Raw genomic sequence first — 15,900 nt, 5'->3', positions numbered from 1 at the left:
ATCCCATTCCTATTTCCTAGAGCCCTGCAAGGCAAAAGTGGTATGCTAAAATGTTAACTTTTCCTTTTTTCAATGCCCCCCAAATTTATGTGATCTCTCATCTACTGTGTGAACTTCTTCTGGCATCATTAACTCCTACAGGCATATGCGCAAGGGCACATACCAATAATTTGGGAACTCCCAGTCTGCCAGAGCATAAGCTAGCTCTTGCTGAACCTCTGCCTTATATCCATGCTGTTTGGTCTTCTTTAGAGGTAGCACAGGTTTTTATAATAAAGAGCTACAAAGCCAGTTCTGACATTTTGTCCAGCTGAGCCAGCTCCACCAACGGAATAGGAAAGGTCAATGTCATGTACCCTACTGTGGCAAAGGCAATTCTGGAACAACTGCATTGAGGATAACTAGCTGACTGCATTGAGGATAACATAACTGAACCCAAGGATGGGAAGGTGAAACTGAAATATTACTAGGTTTTCCACTGACCAAACTCACATCTTACAACTGGTTTAAGTGTACATATATGTTGGTGTGCCCTTAGTACTGTGAAAGATTTTATAGCCACTAACTAGAAAGAGCATTTTCAACATTAAAAAAATAATACCAATTACTGATTTATTTTTTCTGCTAGGCATGTACTATAGTAGGTATTAATCACTTTACATTTGGCAAACTGACCTATAGTTGTTCATGCAGATGCAGCCTAATGCTCATATGGCATGATACAAATTTACAGCATATGTATTAATTATTTATAATAATACATGAATTAAGTATTTCTATTAGCAGAACACCACTGCATGTGAGTATTTTATCTATGTTCCTTTTTGTTGTTGGGATGAAAGTAAGGGGCAACCCTTTTAGGTCTGTTGGAAGGAGCAGAGCAGATTCTCTGAAATGTAGGAGTTGTGTGCTGAGGACTCAGCACAGTCCTTGGGAACAGAACAAAACTGTTACTGTGGTCTCCACAGACACTGTCTGCAATAGGAGAATTCTAATATTTATTTTTTTTTTTAACTTTGGACCTTATCTCCTCCATTTTTTTTCAATCCCCTGTGAAAATTGAATATTCAGTTTGTTCTCTACATTGTCTTGATGTTTATTAATTTAGACCTTGCCTTTTTCAGTGCTCAGTAGGTGAGCTATCCAAGAACAGTAATTTAGCAAAGTATATTTCTTACTGTTCTATGGATCATATCTTTCAAAACAAATGCCTCTACAAAATAGATGTTCAAAGATCCTTCCTCCTGTACTAAAACATCTCAGATTTAGCCAATTAAAAAGAAAAGAAAAAATAGGATACAGCCGATAAACACAATATCTGTAGGGGAAAGCATCACACATTTTTGGAAATAAATAGCTGAATAAAAAGTTGGGAATAGTTTAAGTGTAATTTTTTTTTTTTTAGATCAAACAAGTGTATGTGGATTTTGATATTAAATGTGCTTTTCATGAAGCCTAGTATACAATGATATAATAATACTTTAACCTGAGTGATATAACCACTATTTTTTTACAGTGAGTTATGCTGAAATATTCATGGACAGAAAAAAAGTAATGAGGTTTAATTGACATGTCTATCTCATATACACAGATAGATAAAATATCAAGAAGTACAATAATCTCTTGTTATGTCTATTGCCGTTATTGCCACCCTTAGGAGTAATTGAGTATATACTCTGACAGTGTTTATACAGCTCGCTTGGGCATTGGGGGAAGGGGATATGGCTTTGTTAACATCGCAAATATTGTTGTATTCATGTAAATAGTCTTTGAAAAAGCATTGAAAGAAAATACTATTATTGAATGATAAAGCATAAAACTATGTTTTGGAAACTGGAGGTTCATTTTCTGGTTCTGTTATAGGTTTCCTTAAAAGTAAAGCATCTAATCTCTCCATTTTGCTTGTTTTCCAAGAAAAGAAGTAAGCAGTGGAAGTTCCTTTCTCATCTTGCTAAGACACTATGAGACATCTCAGAACTACAAAGTCTTCTGGGAATACAGCTTGGATTTCTTTATGTCCTAATAAAATCTGATTTTGTGCAACAAAAAGATCTATTTCATAGCATGATCCCTATATCCACCCAGGCCTTGCAGGGACAGTACAATGCAGAGATGGCTCCAGGAGATGAACTGGACTTGCACGGGATTTTGTAGAAATGCCACAGGTTAACAGTACTACCAGAAACCATATTTCCTCTGGCACTAATTTCTTTATAAGGATAGTTTGTAAAATTATTAATGCAATCTTTCATCCTCTTCTTCTGAATTTTGAGGGCTTCTTTAATATGTTCTGTGTACTTCCCTTTAGCTGTGCAGACTGTATTGTAAAGGATGATGATAATCAGCAAAAAGCATCAAAAATTAGACTGAAAAATCTGAGGCATATCCTGTAGTCTGTTAAAAAACTATACATACAGTGGTGTAGTCATATCTTCAGCCCTTTTGAATATCAAATGATGGCCACCTCTAAGTGAAGAGATATATACATGTATGCAGGTCTTCAGCTGATAGTGCCTAGTAACAGCTGGCTGTGCCTCTTTCAGCAGTGACATGCAGTGAACATCTAAAGGACAGACTTCTGCATAATATATAAAAAACACCAGAGGAGGGCAAAGTAAAAAAATTAGAAAAAAAGGCTGTTTTGTGGTATTTGAAATTTGTGGGGTTTTGTTTGTTTGTTTGTTTGTTTTCTTCTTTTTTTCTTTTTTAAGAGAATCTTATTAAAGGAACAGGACACTTGTGTGCCTTATAAGCATTGATAAGCATTGAAGAGATAGTGAAGGAGATAAGAATTCATGAGAGACAATAATGTTTGCTAAAATAGCAGATCATGCTTGAACATAACAGGTTTGACCAGAGCATGGACTACAGTTCAGAAAGAAACTACAAAGACAAAATGAAGATCAAAGAGAAAAATCTGAAAAACAAAACTAGACAGTTCTAATATTGTTGGGTAGTATTATTTTGCATGTCTTAAAGGACTGTTCAGTATGCGTCTAGTTAAATCCTAATATCTTAAAAACATAACATTTTTTGTGACTGTTTTAATTTCCCTCCACTACAACTCCTCACTCCAATGCCCAGTCTCATCCAGGAATGAACTACAAGCAGACTTTGACAAGAGATGGCCAAATCACAGAGGCAGTAAATTTCTGGCATTTCTGTAGGAAAATTCTCTGCAGTCTCCTGTGCTTTCAATGGGTAGTTATAATAGCAGCTCTCAGCTGTGTGAGAGTTACAAATTGCTTCCTCAATAGGGCTGGAGTTGATGTTTTTGTAGTGGATCCCACTCTGAAAAGAAATATCCAGTAAAAAAATGCTTAGGCCTCTCTAAAAATACCTGATGATCTCACAATTAACTGCAGAAGCAGACTTTATAGAAAGTACTTATGGTTGGGGAGTTTCGTATGTTTGCAGAATCTAAATGAAATACTTCAGACTCTGAACAACCTTGTGCTTCCTCTGGGAAAAGCTTGTTAAATGCTGGCCATGTTTTGCTGCATCTCCAAGCTGATCACAGGTGAGATTGCATTCAGGCTTGGAAGCAAGATTCTCACTGAGTCTGCTGATTTTTTAATGCCACAGATAACCTGAAGAGTTCTCTAGAGCTCTTGTTGGATGAACTGGGCCCACAGATTTGAATTAGAAAGTGAGACTTCTGAGTTCTACTTTTTTCAATGCTTATAATTCAGACAAAGACCTGGACCATACATGCACCTTTTATTTTCTGATAAATTTGTGTGAATCAGTCTGGGTGGGAATTTTTTCTGCACTTGGGCACGAAAGTTGAATAGCTATTTGATACATATCTATATTAAATATTTTCCTGTCTAAATTTCTTAACTAAACAGTTCATCAAGTGCCAGTTTAAATCCTACTTTAAACATACCTCTGTATGACTGTGCTTTATCTGTCACTGAAATTTATGTTTGCATCTGAATTATTTTGCTCCTCATAAAGTATGAAGTCCGATGGAGAGTCATATCTTATTAAATAAACATTCTAATTATTTTGTATCTTGTTTATCTATCATCAGATAATTTGAGGGGGCAATTACTCTTTCAAAATAAAAACCATTAGGACACAGAAAAGCATAGATACTTTGTTTAAAATTTCCAGGAGATATTATTTGTGACCTGTAACAGTGGTAAAACTGAAATGGTTTCAAATTAACCTTAGATTTGAGAGGCCTCAAAGACATTTATAATGCAGTAGAATAATAGAAAATTCATTAAGATCATTTTTAGCTAAAGCTGTGAAAAGCAAATATATTTCAATGGAACTCTTTAGTTTTTCCTGAAAACTTAAAATATTGAGTTCTGTGACATGTTTAATAAATTAAAGTATTTAAATTGATGAAGACTATTTTATCAATAGGTCAATTAAAATCTATTTGTGTGGTGTGCAACCTTCCAAACCCATTAGAAAAGACATTTAATACTGAACATGATTTTCCCCCCCACACTTTTAAAGTTACATACTTGGATAAGTATAAAAGAAGAATACTAAATGGATGTCTCCAATTTGACAGTATTTGTAAAATTTCAGATCTCTAGTGGGTATAGGTTTATTTTAGCTGAATAAATGCAACAATTGTTGAACCTGTTATGAAAATCACAGAATAATAGAACTAGACTTTTAATTTTTTCATTTCCAGTTTATTTTTTTTTTTGTAACATATATAGTTTCATCAGTTAAAGTATGAAAACTGATTGGATTGCAGCACTCAAAACGAACCAAGGGGCTGCCTCCCACAGAGAACACCATTAACAACATCAGGATTTACAAGGGAAAAGGGAAGGAGAATTTCTGCCCCACAAGAATCTGTCTATGCCTAAAATTTTATAGAGAAGAGCAGTGAGACAGACATGGATCTGAGCCAAAGGAGAACAGTGAACCAACCAATTCATTCTCAACTACTTTAATGTTTTAAAAAACTCCTGAACTGTAGAAAGGAAGATGATACCAAGTCAAAACAACCCGAGGAAAAATGTTTTCCAAACTTTGAGGATGTCTGATGCCCTGCAGCACATCTTTTCAAATACTTCAGGCTCTTATCTACTGATAAACACTGAAAACATTGAGATGTGAAATGCAGACAGATAATGCATTTTACTAATAATTGAAAGACGGACTTGTATTTGTGTCTGGTGTTACAGACCTCAAAAGATGAGTTTTTAGCATTCCTTGATTATAAGAAATTGAAAGCTAACCCTTCTGTGCAAAATAATTAATACTTGGAGCATTTTGCACATCAGTAGCAGGAAGATTTACACTTTAAAACTCGTTAATGTCAAAGCATTGTCCACATAGGGAAGGTCTGTGGAGGTATTACATAGAAGTCAAAGGAATAGGTTTTCTAGGATCTTTCATAGATATATTATTGAAGGATAACCCTAGGTAGGTTTGGGAGACTTGTTGAATATATTTTGGCCAGGGAGTTTTATGCTTTGAGACTACTAATTGGTATTCCCTATTGTGATGCAGGACTTAATCTCTCCAGTTGGCAAAACTTTTCAAAACCATATGTGTAATTGCTTAACAACATCTAATATTACCAATTGACTATTTACTTGTACTGCAAGTAATTTTATTTTGTCATGCTAAAATGTAAAATAATTTTACATTTGTCGTGCTTTGTCTCTGCTAAACAAGGTTTTCAGGCCTACCCTGACAAGTTCTAAGACAATGGTCAAGAGAAGCCTGTCTCTGTTTTATTTTCCTCATCAAAGAAATCATTAGGAGGTTTGAAAAATATCTAAGAAATATTAATGTCCACCCAAAAAAAAGGTAAATACCACAGTTCATTTTTTAGGGTGAATGTAACAAGCTGTTTATTTGTGTTTTTTTTATATGTGTGTATATGTTTCTGATTAAATCATCATCTAGATTCTATAGTGGCCTGATCTGACTCAAACTCCAGCGATTTTTTTTTTTTTTTAAATTGGTGTGGAGGGGAATGGGAGAGTGGGGCTTTTTTGATTCATTTTTCATTCAGAGTTTTCATCTTTCTGCTACGTCAAAATTAATGTGAATTAACATAATAAATAGGAAGCAATGCAATTTTTGTAAAAAAGTACTTTGACAGGATTATTTTTGTTGCAGTCCTCTGTTAAAATGACTGTGTGCCTTTTTGCTTTCTAAATTTCAGAGATTCTTTTTCATAATGTCATCAAAGTTAAATTGTGTTATGACAACATAACAGTAGCTAAAGGCATTCTTAAGGAATGTGAAGATTAAAATATGCAAAACACATGCTTCCTAGAGTTGAAATTAAAATAATGAATGCGAAACAGTAAAAAATACTCCCTTCAGGTTTCATGAAGTAAAAATATAAATGAAAAATATGATGCCAAGGGAATTCATAATATTTAGCCACTAAAGTGTCAGATTTTTCAGTTGATTTCCCCGCAACTTGTTTTTATTTGTACAACTGTTAATTTTGGTGTCAAAGAAAGAATGAGCACATATCAGAGAGAAATTTATAAAGAATTTTTGAAAAGCTTTGTAAAAAGGATTTTCAAGCAAGACCCTGTCTTAACTCATGGCCAAGATTTGTTAGATGTATTTGCCTTCCTGTAGAGATGGTACTAGTCACGTAGGTTTTAATCAAACAGCAGTGAACCAGGGAGAGAAAAGCATCCTCTAGTACTCCCTGGAAGCTGACATAAAACTGAAGGTGCTGTGTATCTGCTGGTGAGGGATAGGGACAGAGGGAATTGGGAAAGTAAAAATGCAAGGTCACTGATGAAATCTCTGGGTGCTGAGTTCATAATAAAGTCTGTAATGAATCATACTACAAGGACATGCAGCAAATTTCACGTGTGTGGGAGTGGGCAGACAGCAACAGACACTTAAGAGAATCAGAGAAGATGTGCCCAGACTAATCACATTTTAGGGACTTCCTGAAATTGAGGTTGTAGCTATGTCTTGGAATTTAATGACACAAATATTTGTTGGATATTAACAGCATTAAGATTTCAGAAAACAAACAACAGAAAAATTAATTTGTCTGTTTTCAGTTTCTTACCTTTCTCAATCATGTTTGAATCCTGAAATTCTTGCTTTATTAAGTAAAGATGAAACTAAGGATTAGAGGAGGACGTGTTGCCAGTAGAGACATTTTTGTCTAGCTGGTGAGAGTAGAAAACATTTGTATCAACCTTGATATTATTGCAGGACAAAAAAAGTATAAAAACTGCTGCTGTTACAACCAGTCTCTCTCATTGTATATACATGGATTTGCACTTCATATGCTGGTGATTGGGTATTTCCTGAACTGTTCTTCTCTTTCCATATCTAGGCTGTTTATAGGTTCTGGTTAATGAAGAATAACAGTGGAGATACATAAAAAATCCCACTCTGTATGCTTTACCTGTGTTAGTCTCAGTGGTGGTGAATCACAGGTTTTGTTTTTTCAATGACAATTTCTTCAGGGTTCTGTTATCTTGGTTGTTAAGAATTGTGTCTCTTAGGAAACACCGTCAAAAGGTGCTTGCTTGTCTAAAATGCCTCTTTTGGTAGTTTGTGATCACTGTGCATAGAGTAGAAAAAAGAGGAGAAGGGCAATCACAGAATGGGTGAGGTTGGAAGGGACGAGAGTGACTCCTCTGGTCCAACCTCCCTATTCAAGCAGGGTCATTCCACAGCACAGGGCACAGGATTGTTTTCAAGGGGTTCTTGAATATTCTCAGAAAGGAAGATTCCACAAAGGTTCTGGACAATCTGTTCCATTGCACGGTCGCTGCACAGTAAAGAAGTTATTCCTCATATTCAGATGGAACTTCCTGTGCTCAGTTCTGTCCACATTCTCTTGTCCTATTGCTCAGCACCATCAAGAGCCTGGATTCATCTTCTTGGCACCTTCCCTTCAGATACTTACAGACATTGATGAGGTCCCCTCTCAGATGTCTCTTCTCAAGGCTGAACAGGCTCAGGTCCCCCAGTCTGCCCTTGTAAGAGAGATGCTCCAGTCCTTTGATCATCTTCATTGCTCTCTGCTGGACCTGCTCCAGGATCTCCATGTCTCTCTTGTCCTGAGGAGCCCAGAAGCGGACACGCTCCTGATGTGGCCTCACCAGGGCTGAGTAGAGGGGCAGGATCACCTCCCTCAACCTGCTGGCAATGCCCTTCCTAATGCACCTCTGGACACCACTGACCTTGGTAACAGGTGCACTCTGCTGCTCATGGACAGGTTGTTGTCCCCCAGGACCCTGAGGTCCTTCCCTGCAGAGCTGCTTTCCAGCAGGTCAGCCCCTGTGCTGGTGCGTGGGGTTATTCCTCCCCAGCTGCAGGACCCTGCTTTTGCCTGTGTTGAATTTCAGATGGTTCTTCTCTGCCCGACTTTCCAACCTGTTGAGGCCATTCTGAAGGGCTGCACAGCACTCTGGAGTATTGGGCACTCCTGACAGCTTTGTGACATCAGTGGATGTGCTGAGGAGGCATCTACCCCTTCATCTAAATCAGTAATGAGTAAATGAAAGTGCTGCACCCAGTACTGAACCTTGTGGGACACCAGTAGGCTTCCAACTAGACCCTCTGCAACTGATTACAACCCACCTCACTGTCCATTCCTCCAGTCCACACTTCCTGAGTTTGCTCATGAGGATGTTGTGCGTGACAGTGTTAAAAGCCTTGCTGAAATTGATGCAGACAACATCCATTGCTCTCCTTCTCATCCATTCCAGCAGATTTTTTTCATCAAAGAAGGCAATCAGGTTGGTCAAACATGATTTACTTTTATTGAATCCATTCTGACTATAGAATAGTTAAATGCTATGTTGCATCCTTCCTTCCTTCCTTCCTTCCTTCCTTCCTTCCTTCCTTCCTTCCTTCCTTCCTTCCTTCCTTCCTTCCTTCCTTCCTTCCTTCCTTCCTTCCTTCCTTCCTTCCTTCCTTCCTTCCTTCCTTCCTTCCTTCCTTCCTTCCTTCCTTCCTTCCTTCCTTCCTTCCTTCCTTCCTTCCTTCCTTCCCTCCTTCCCTCCTTCCCTCCTTCCCTCCTTCCCTCCTTCCCTCCTTCCCTCCCTCCTTCCTTCCCTCCTTCCCTGCCTCCTTCCCTCCTTTTCTATCTCTCTCTCTTTCTCTCTCTCTCCCTCTCTCACTCCCTTTCTCTCTCTTTCTCTCTTTTTCTCTCACTTTCTCTGATAACTACAATTATTTAGGCTGTTGATGATGGTTCATAAATGGAGGAACAGGAAAGAGTAAAAAACAAATAAGAATGGACCTTCAGAAAAGGTCTTTGAGGAAGTAGAACACCTTATATGCTAAACAAAAATACTTGTATCTATGAAAACGTTTATTTCTAAAATAGTAAATGGGCTTTTTTTCTTGAATGGAATTGCTCACATGCATATAACAGTATAATAATGTGAGTATGGATATATACAATCTGCCAGTTATTTGGGTGTGAATACAAGGAAAACACTGAGGTTTTTTTTACCTTTTTTTCTTTTTTTTTTTTTTTTTACCCTGGCCAACTCATCTTCCCTGGCCTCATTATGCTAGAAGCTGTATACATGGGGAACTAAAGGATTAAAGAATCCAAGGATACTTTTGTCACTGATGGAAGGAAATTATTAATGTAAATTAACAGCAAGATAGCTATGAGTACAGAATAAACTAGGCATGCTTGTGACAATGTACACATGAATTTCGATAGAAAGGAATGTAGAGATGTTGTGGATGCCCAAAGGTTATTTTCTCTTTGAGTGGCAGCTGAAACAAGAGCACAGAAGTGTTTGTGGGGAATTTTCAGGGTGACATTTTTAGTGAATGAAAGGCTGACACTTGATACACAATGGGGAATAGTAAGCTGGCTAGGAAGAAAGTGTGATGGTGTTTGAACTGACTCTAGTGGACAGTACAGAGGTCCCATGCTAAGTCTGGCCTGAGTAATTATTTGCTTTGCCCTTCCCTTGAAACAATATACTTCCATGAAGAAGGTCTTTCTGGTGGAAGTACAGCTGTGTTCATTTTCACAGTAGTTTCTCTCTGGGGCCTATTTCTAATATATATATATTTAGCTATGGCAGTGCAATGTGCTCCACCTTGTGCAGTTAAAAATGTGTCCGTGGTTCTCCAGCATGGAAATGGAAACTATAATGCCTGTTGGAGCACTTCTGTTATATGTCTTTAAATCAGGAACTCACCTAGGATAATGTCACTGAAACACTTAAGGCATTCAAGTCTAAGCTAATGTAGTATTTATAATATATCACATCTAGCAATAGAGCTAAGTGATAAAACCTGGTAAGGGTCACTGAAAAGAATTAATCTCCAAAGAGCTTAGTGATTATTGGAATTTATAACACCTAATTTCCCAAGTTTTTTCATGTCATGATTGGACTGTTTCTGGGGCTAGAGTATCATATAATGCATCTCACTGCTTCATACATCTACTCCTTCCCAAGCTGGTTTTGTGATGTCTCATAGAGATGAAATAATACTGCAGGCTTTTGCTTAACTTGTGGAAGAGTCAATAATTTGGAATTCTATTTTTCACTCTGATAATTTTTAATGAAACAGTAGGAATTGTTAGGTTTTAATTTGGTTTGAAAGTGACTACCAAATACAAATTTTTATTCTGGGATCATGGTTGAAAGGCAGGCAGACAGTGCAAGTGGGAAACAAGGATGTAAAGATAAATAGTGCTTCACTCACTGTAGAGGGATTCTGTTTATCCAGACTATCTTTGATAACTTCACAGATTAAATGGAGAAACTTTCCCCCTGTCTCAGTATGGAAGCGATGACTAATAATGGGTAATTTGACTTTTGATAAGGCATTTAAAGGAGTTTCTGTTTCTGAATATTTCTTCAAAATATAAGTTTTAGCTAAGCTTTACTATCGATGCGTAAATCCCGAATTGCCTTTAGGAAGTTCTCAGAGGTTAGTGCTTTTGTCTCTGTAGTGAAATGAAAAATAAAATGAGACTGCCCCTCAGCTATCAACATGACATTCACATCCAGCAAATTCTCTAAGTAACCTGTGGTTTCTTCCAGTGGTGTACAGGAGCTACTGAGGGGCTTGTGTTTAAATGCAGTGATTTAAAAGGACTACCTTCACTCAATTTCGGCCCATTGTGGCCAGTGTCATGGGGGGCTTAAATCCATAGCCAAGATGATTCCTTGCAAATTTCCTCCCATACAATAGGAATCACTTGAGTACCTAAAGCTTGTTTTAAAGCTCTTGACATGCAAAGCTGTAAACTTTTTCCTGCTGATTTAGAAAAAACACATTCTTGAATTGCATATTTTCTGAACAATGCATTACCTAGTTTAGTATGTAGCCTTCCTTGGAAAGGAATAATTTACACATTGACAAAATGGAAAAGATATTAACTGTGGAGTGTTTTGCTTATAAAAGAAGTCACTGAGTCATGATCCGAGTCTGATTTGTAGCTGTTATATGTAATAATATTTTTATTGAAGTAAATGATGCTACACTGCTCTGGAAACTGCATATAATAGTAGTTAATCAGAACATTATAATGTCTCTTATATAGCCAAGGTCATTCTAATGCAGAGGTAGAAAGTTCCAGGTTTATTAATTTAGTAATGGCAACAGACAAAAGTAGAAGTCGAAGAGAAGATATATACATGTTGGTAGGCTTTGTTCGTGGGTGGTTTTTGTTTTGTTTTGTTTTTTAATGAGTAAGATGGAGGGACCAACCTCAGTCGAGGTAATGCTTTACAATGCTTCTTAACACAAGTAGTTTTATTGCAGTAAAGTTCTGGTTTTTTGAGACTTCTTTATGTTTTTCGTTTGAAGTCTGCTAGAAAGTTTCAGACCCTAAAGGGGAATAAATTCACTCATTTCCTAACCTAGTTAGAGGGCTGGAAATAGTGTTTAAAACAGAATTTTAAAATAAATGGCGGTAATTCATGCACTTCCTAATAAGTAAAATTCATGAATTGGGACAACTAATACTCTGAAAGTAACATAAAAATAGAGACAGTTTTATGAAATAAATGACTACAAACCTAATTCTGTAGAAATGTACTCTGTTAGGAAACCTTTTTTGGAGCTGGATTAGAAAAATGTTGACTATTTTATTATTAAAACCCAGTTCCCTTTAAAAAAAATAGCCCTATAGTTTAAAAGATAGTCTTAACCACATGCACATTTTCATGATCACTGGATTAAAAAAACCCAAACAAATCTAAACCTGAAGAAGCTGACTCTATGCCTATATACTGCTGAATGACTACAAAGAAAGAGAACAAAAGCTTTTTCTGTAACCCATCTTATCACAGAGACATTTCTTGCATCATGATGATATTTTTTTCCTTCCTGCATTGAAGAAATCTTGTGCATAGAAAACATGATATTTGCTTTCTTTTTTCTTCTGTGATTTTATTTTTACAAATAAGGTCATTCAGACTATCATTATGAATAGAAATTCTTCTGAGCTCTTTGAAAAGGACAAGAATGGTGGGATATGCCAGAAATAATGAATGTCAAATGTTTCCTGTAGCTAAAATAATTCTTGGTTCCTCTACAGTTTAGAGAACTGCAGCTTTGTAGAAATCATTCAGTTCATAAACTTTTCTATGTCCAAAAATTTATCTCCAATCAGGAAGTTTTCATCTTAGTTTTGTATACATATGTGTATATTATATATCTGTAACATAGATTTGATATTTTTTCCTGCTTCAAGATTTCTCCAAATTAATAGCAGATTAGCAAATATTTTAACTTGAAGGAAAAGAAATACTCATAAGGAATATTGCAACATCAGTCTTGACTCCATACCAAATCAAGGCTTAAACTATTGGGCAATACATGACAATACAGATGTATAAATGTTAATATCTAATGTAAAAAGATACTTCTAGGCAGAATTCTAGATAAACTTATTTCACCTTGGAATACTTTATTTCTTAAGCATCAAGTTATATTAAGTGCTAGATATGAAATACCAATAATCTCAAGAAACATGATTGTTTGGTTCCAGTAAACATAATGAAATGTTATGAAAAAAACCAACTTTGAATATCAAGTTCCTGATGCATTCTCCTAATTCCCATTTGAACTGCACCTTGAAATAACTTCTGCTCATCTTACTCACATTAGTAGTTCTCAGTCAGGGTTTATCCAGTGCTCCTGATAGATGAAAAAACCTTCAATTGAGCACTCTGTGAAATGCTCCTGTTTTGCACCTAGGACAAGTAGATACTAAAGATGAGGAGGAACATGATGATATATCAGGAATAAAGGAGATGTCCCCTTCCTTTTTCTCTTCAACTGACCTCACTTTATCCCAGACAAAGTTTGTCACTCCGTCTGGAGGACAGCGGAACACGGTGACACTGCCTCAAAATATCATGTCCTTTTCCCACAGTTTAACATTATTTCTTCTCCATGAATCATGTAAAAAAACCCAAAAACAAACCAAAAAAACTTTTCCTTGGCAATAGTTTTTTAAATCTTTTAATATTGATGCTAATACGTATTTTGGATATTTCTTATGAAAGAAAAACCCAAAGCAAAACAAAGAAGAGTGCTATGCTCTTATAAGAATTGACCTTTTAGATACAGTGGAAAGAGAAGGTGAAATTCTGTGAAGCTAAAACAGCAAATATAAAAAATGATGGAAAGAACAAAACTAGAGAGAGCTCGCAGTAGATCCAATTGAGTGGAAACAATTTGTGAGTAATTGAGAAATTGATACTAATAAAAGCAAAATATGAATTCAATGCTAACAATTAAAAGCAAGCATATCACATTGCAAAGCACATGGATATACGGTATAAAGGAATCTGAAACTGTCTTAGCAGAAATGTTAAAATGTTAAAATACCTCTGACTTGGGGAAAGGTTAAGAGCTATTCAGAAGCATTTTAAAGCATCTGGATGTGTTCACCTAATTAATGAAAATCCTCTGTGATTTGTGTTTCTGTTTTTTTTTTTTGTTTTTTTTTTTTTTTTTTTTTTTTTTTTAATTTTCATGTGTTCCTAAATGCCCACTTTTTTTTCCTCCCTGCTACCTTCAGCAAAAATCAATTAATTTAGAAAAAAGAGTTTTCCTTTTCCCATGTACTGACTTGCCTGGTCTGTTTGAACATGCTAAACTAAAAAGGTGAGTCTTTTGGCCTGTATTTTGAACTAAATGTGAGAAAGTAATTATTGGTCTTAGACAGCTGAGTAGGGTGAAGGAAAAGAAAAAAGTGTCTTACGTTTTGCATGCAGCAAAGAAGATCCATCTCTGGAGGGCTAATAAACTAACTACAGCCTTACACTGGGCTGTACTGTGTTGCTTCTCCATGTCTGTATTTTCTCTAGTTCCAGTATGATACCTCTATTTGCTGAAGCAACTTTATCCTCTGCTCTGCAGTCTGGAATATTGTCTTTGCTGCTGAAAAATGCAGAGCCAGGAATGGTAATAATACATGCTCTTGTTTTGTGTACTGTACTTTACTGGAGTTCGGTAAAGAATTAAAACTAGTGTGTCTTTCTCTTTGGGAGGATTTGGCCCCTTAGACATCCTGTTTTACTGGATTTACACAGAAGTTCCCTATTTTGTAACTAAATACAATATTTGAACTGCACATTTGTAAGATTTGTTACATATAGATGAGCCTGGATAACATCATCCACATTTCAGTCTCCAGCAAACTTTCTTGGAGTGAAAATCTGTAATGCCATTCTGATGCATCTTACTCCCTTTTATCCTCCTCCTCCTTTTCTGGGATCATTTTTCCCTTTCTCATGCATAAATGCACACTCCCACAGACGATCACTCTTGCACCAAGAAAGCAGAAAACTGGTCTGAGTCATCTTGTTTATTGGCCTAAATGCCTATATGAGGTGAAAGTAGAAGATGGAAGAGGGGGTGGTCTCAAATTAGTCTAGCACCAATGTCATTTAAGCTGAAAGAAAGTGTTGAAAAATGGTCAAATAAAAGCTGGAGACACCCCTTTGACTGGAGTAATAGGGGTTTTTTTGTTACTGTTCATGGTGGGTTTTTTATTTTATTATATGAAGGAACTGTAATCTAAACTCTAGAGACTTCCTCTGGAGGAATGGCCTGCAGTCAATTGCAAGGTAGCAAAAAAAAAAAAAAAAAAAAAAAAAAAGGAAATAACTTCAGAAATTTCTTAAAAATGTGATAGAAAGATCAGCCCTGTGTATAATCTCCTGTATACAAGCTGCAGCTGAAGTTCCATGATTTTCTTTCAGAATGTTAATAGCTTGTTCCTATCAAATTTTCTATTTTTATATACAAAGTATTTTCATAATACAAACCAAATTAATTTGTTTAGTTTCTGTCCATGCTATAAACATACCCAACATAGGCTGGTAAAGCATGATAAGAAAATCTTTATAAAAAGATGCAGCTTCATTCTTCTCCGTTGTGTCCTAATTCTGGTCACCAGAGAGGAAGGATCACCACTTTTCCTCCACTGTCCTTCAAGATGTTGCAGACTGCCCTCAGTCTTCTCCAAGCTGAACAAGATGAATTATCAGGGAATTCCATGGATTGGGGAAGAGTGGACGCAGACCAAAGAGCCTGGGACTCACTGCATGTTATGTTTCCAGTGTTAGGAACCTCTTTTAAGTGTTTGCTTTCCTGAGACTTGGAAGTTTGACTATTAAGGGTATTTCAGAAGAAGTAATGTATATTTTAATAAAATTGCTGACTAATCTGAATTTACTCAAATACTACAACTATTACAGCATAGAATTCTTCAGTCCATAATGGCTTATATCAAAAATGTAAAACTCTGGCCTCTAGAGTTCTTTCTTATCTACATGAATTTGAATAGTTATTATACATATCTTTGACTCATCCCACTTTGTTAAAAGCTCAATCACATGCGGCACCTCTGGGAATAAGGGCCTTTATCATAAATGAAAGGAAGCATAAGCCAGGGAGTGCTCATAATTGTTATACTGCGTC

The sequence above is a fragment of the Zosterops lateralis genome (genome assembly GCF_965231275.1).
Source record: "Zosterops lateralis genome assembly, chromosome: 5".
NCBI classification, from domain to species: domain Eukaryota; kingdom Metazoa; phylum Chordata; class Aves; order Passeriformes; family Zosteropidae; genus Zosterops; species Zosterops lateralis.
The sequence above is the reverse complement of the archived record's forward strand: the minus strand, read 5'-3'. Positions refer to the sequence as shown.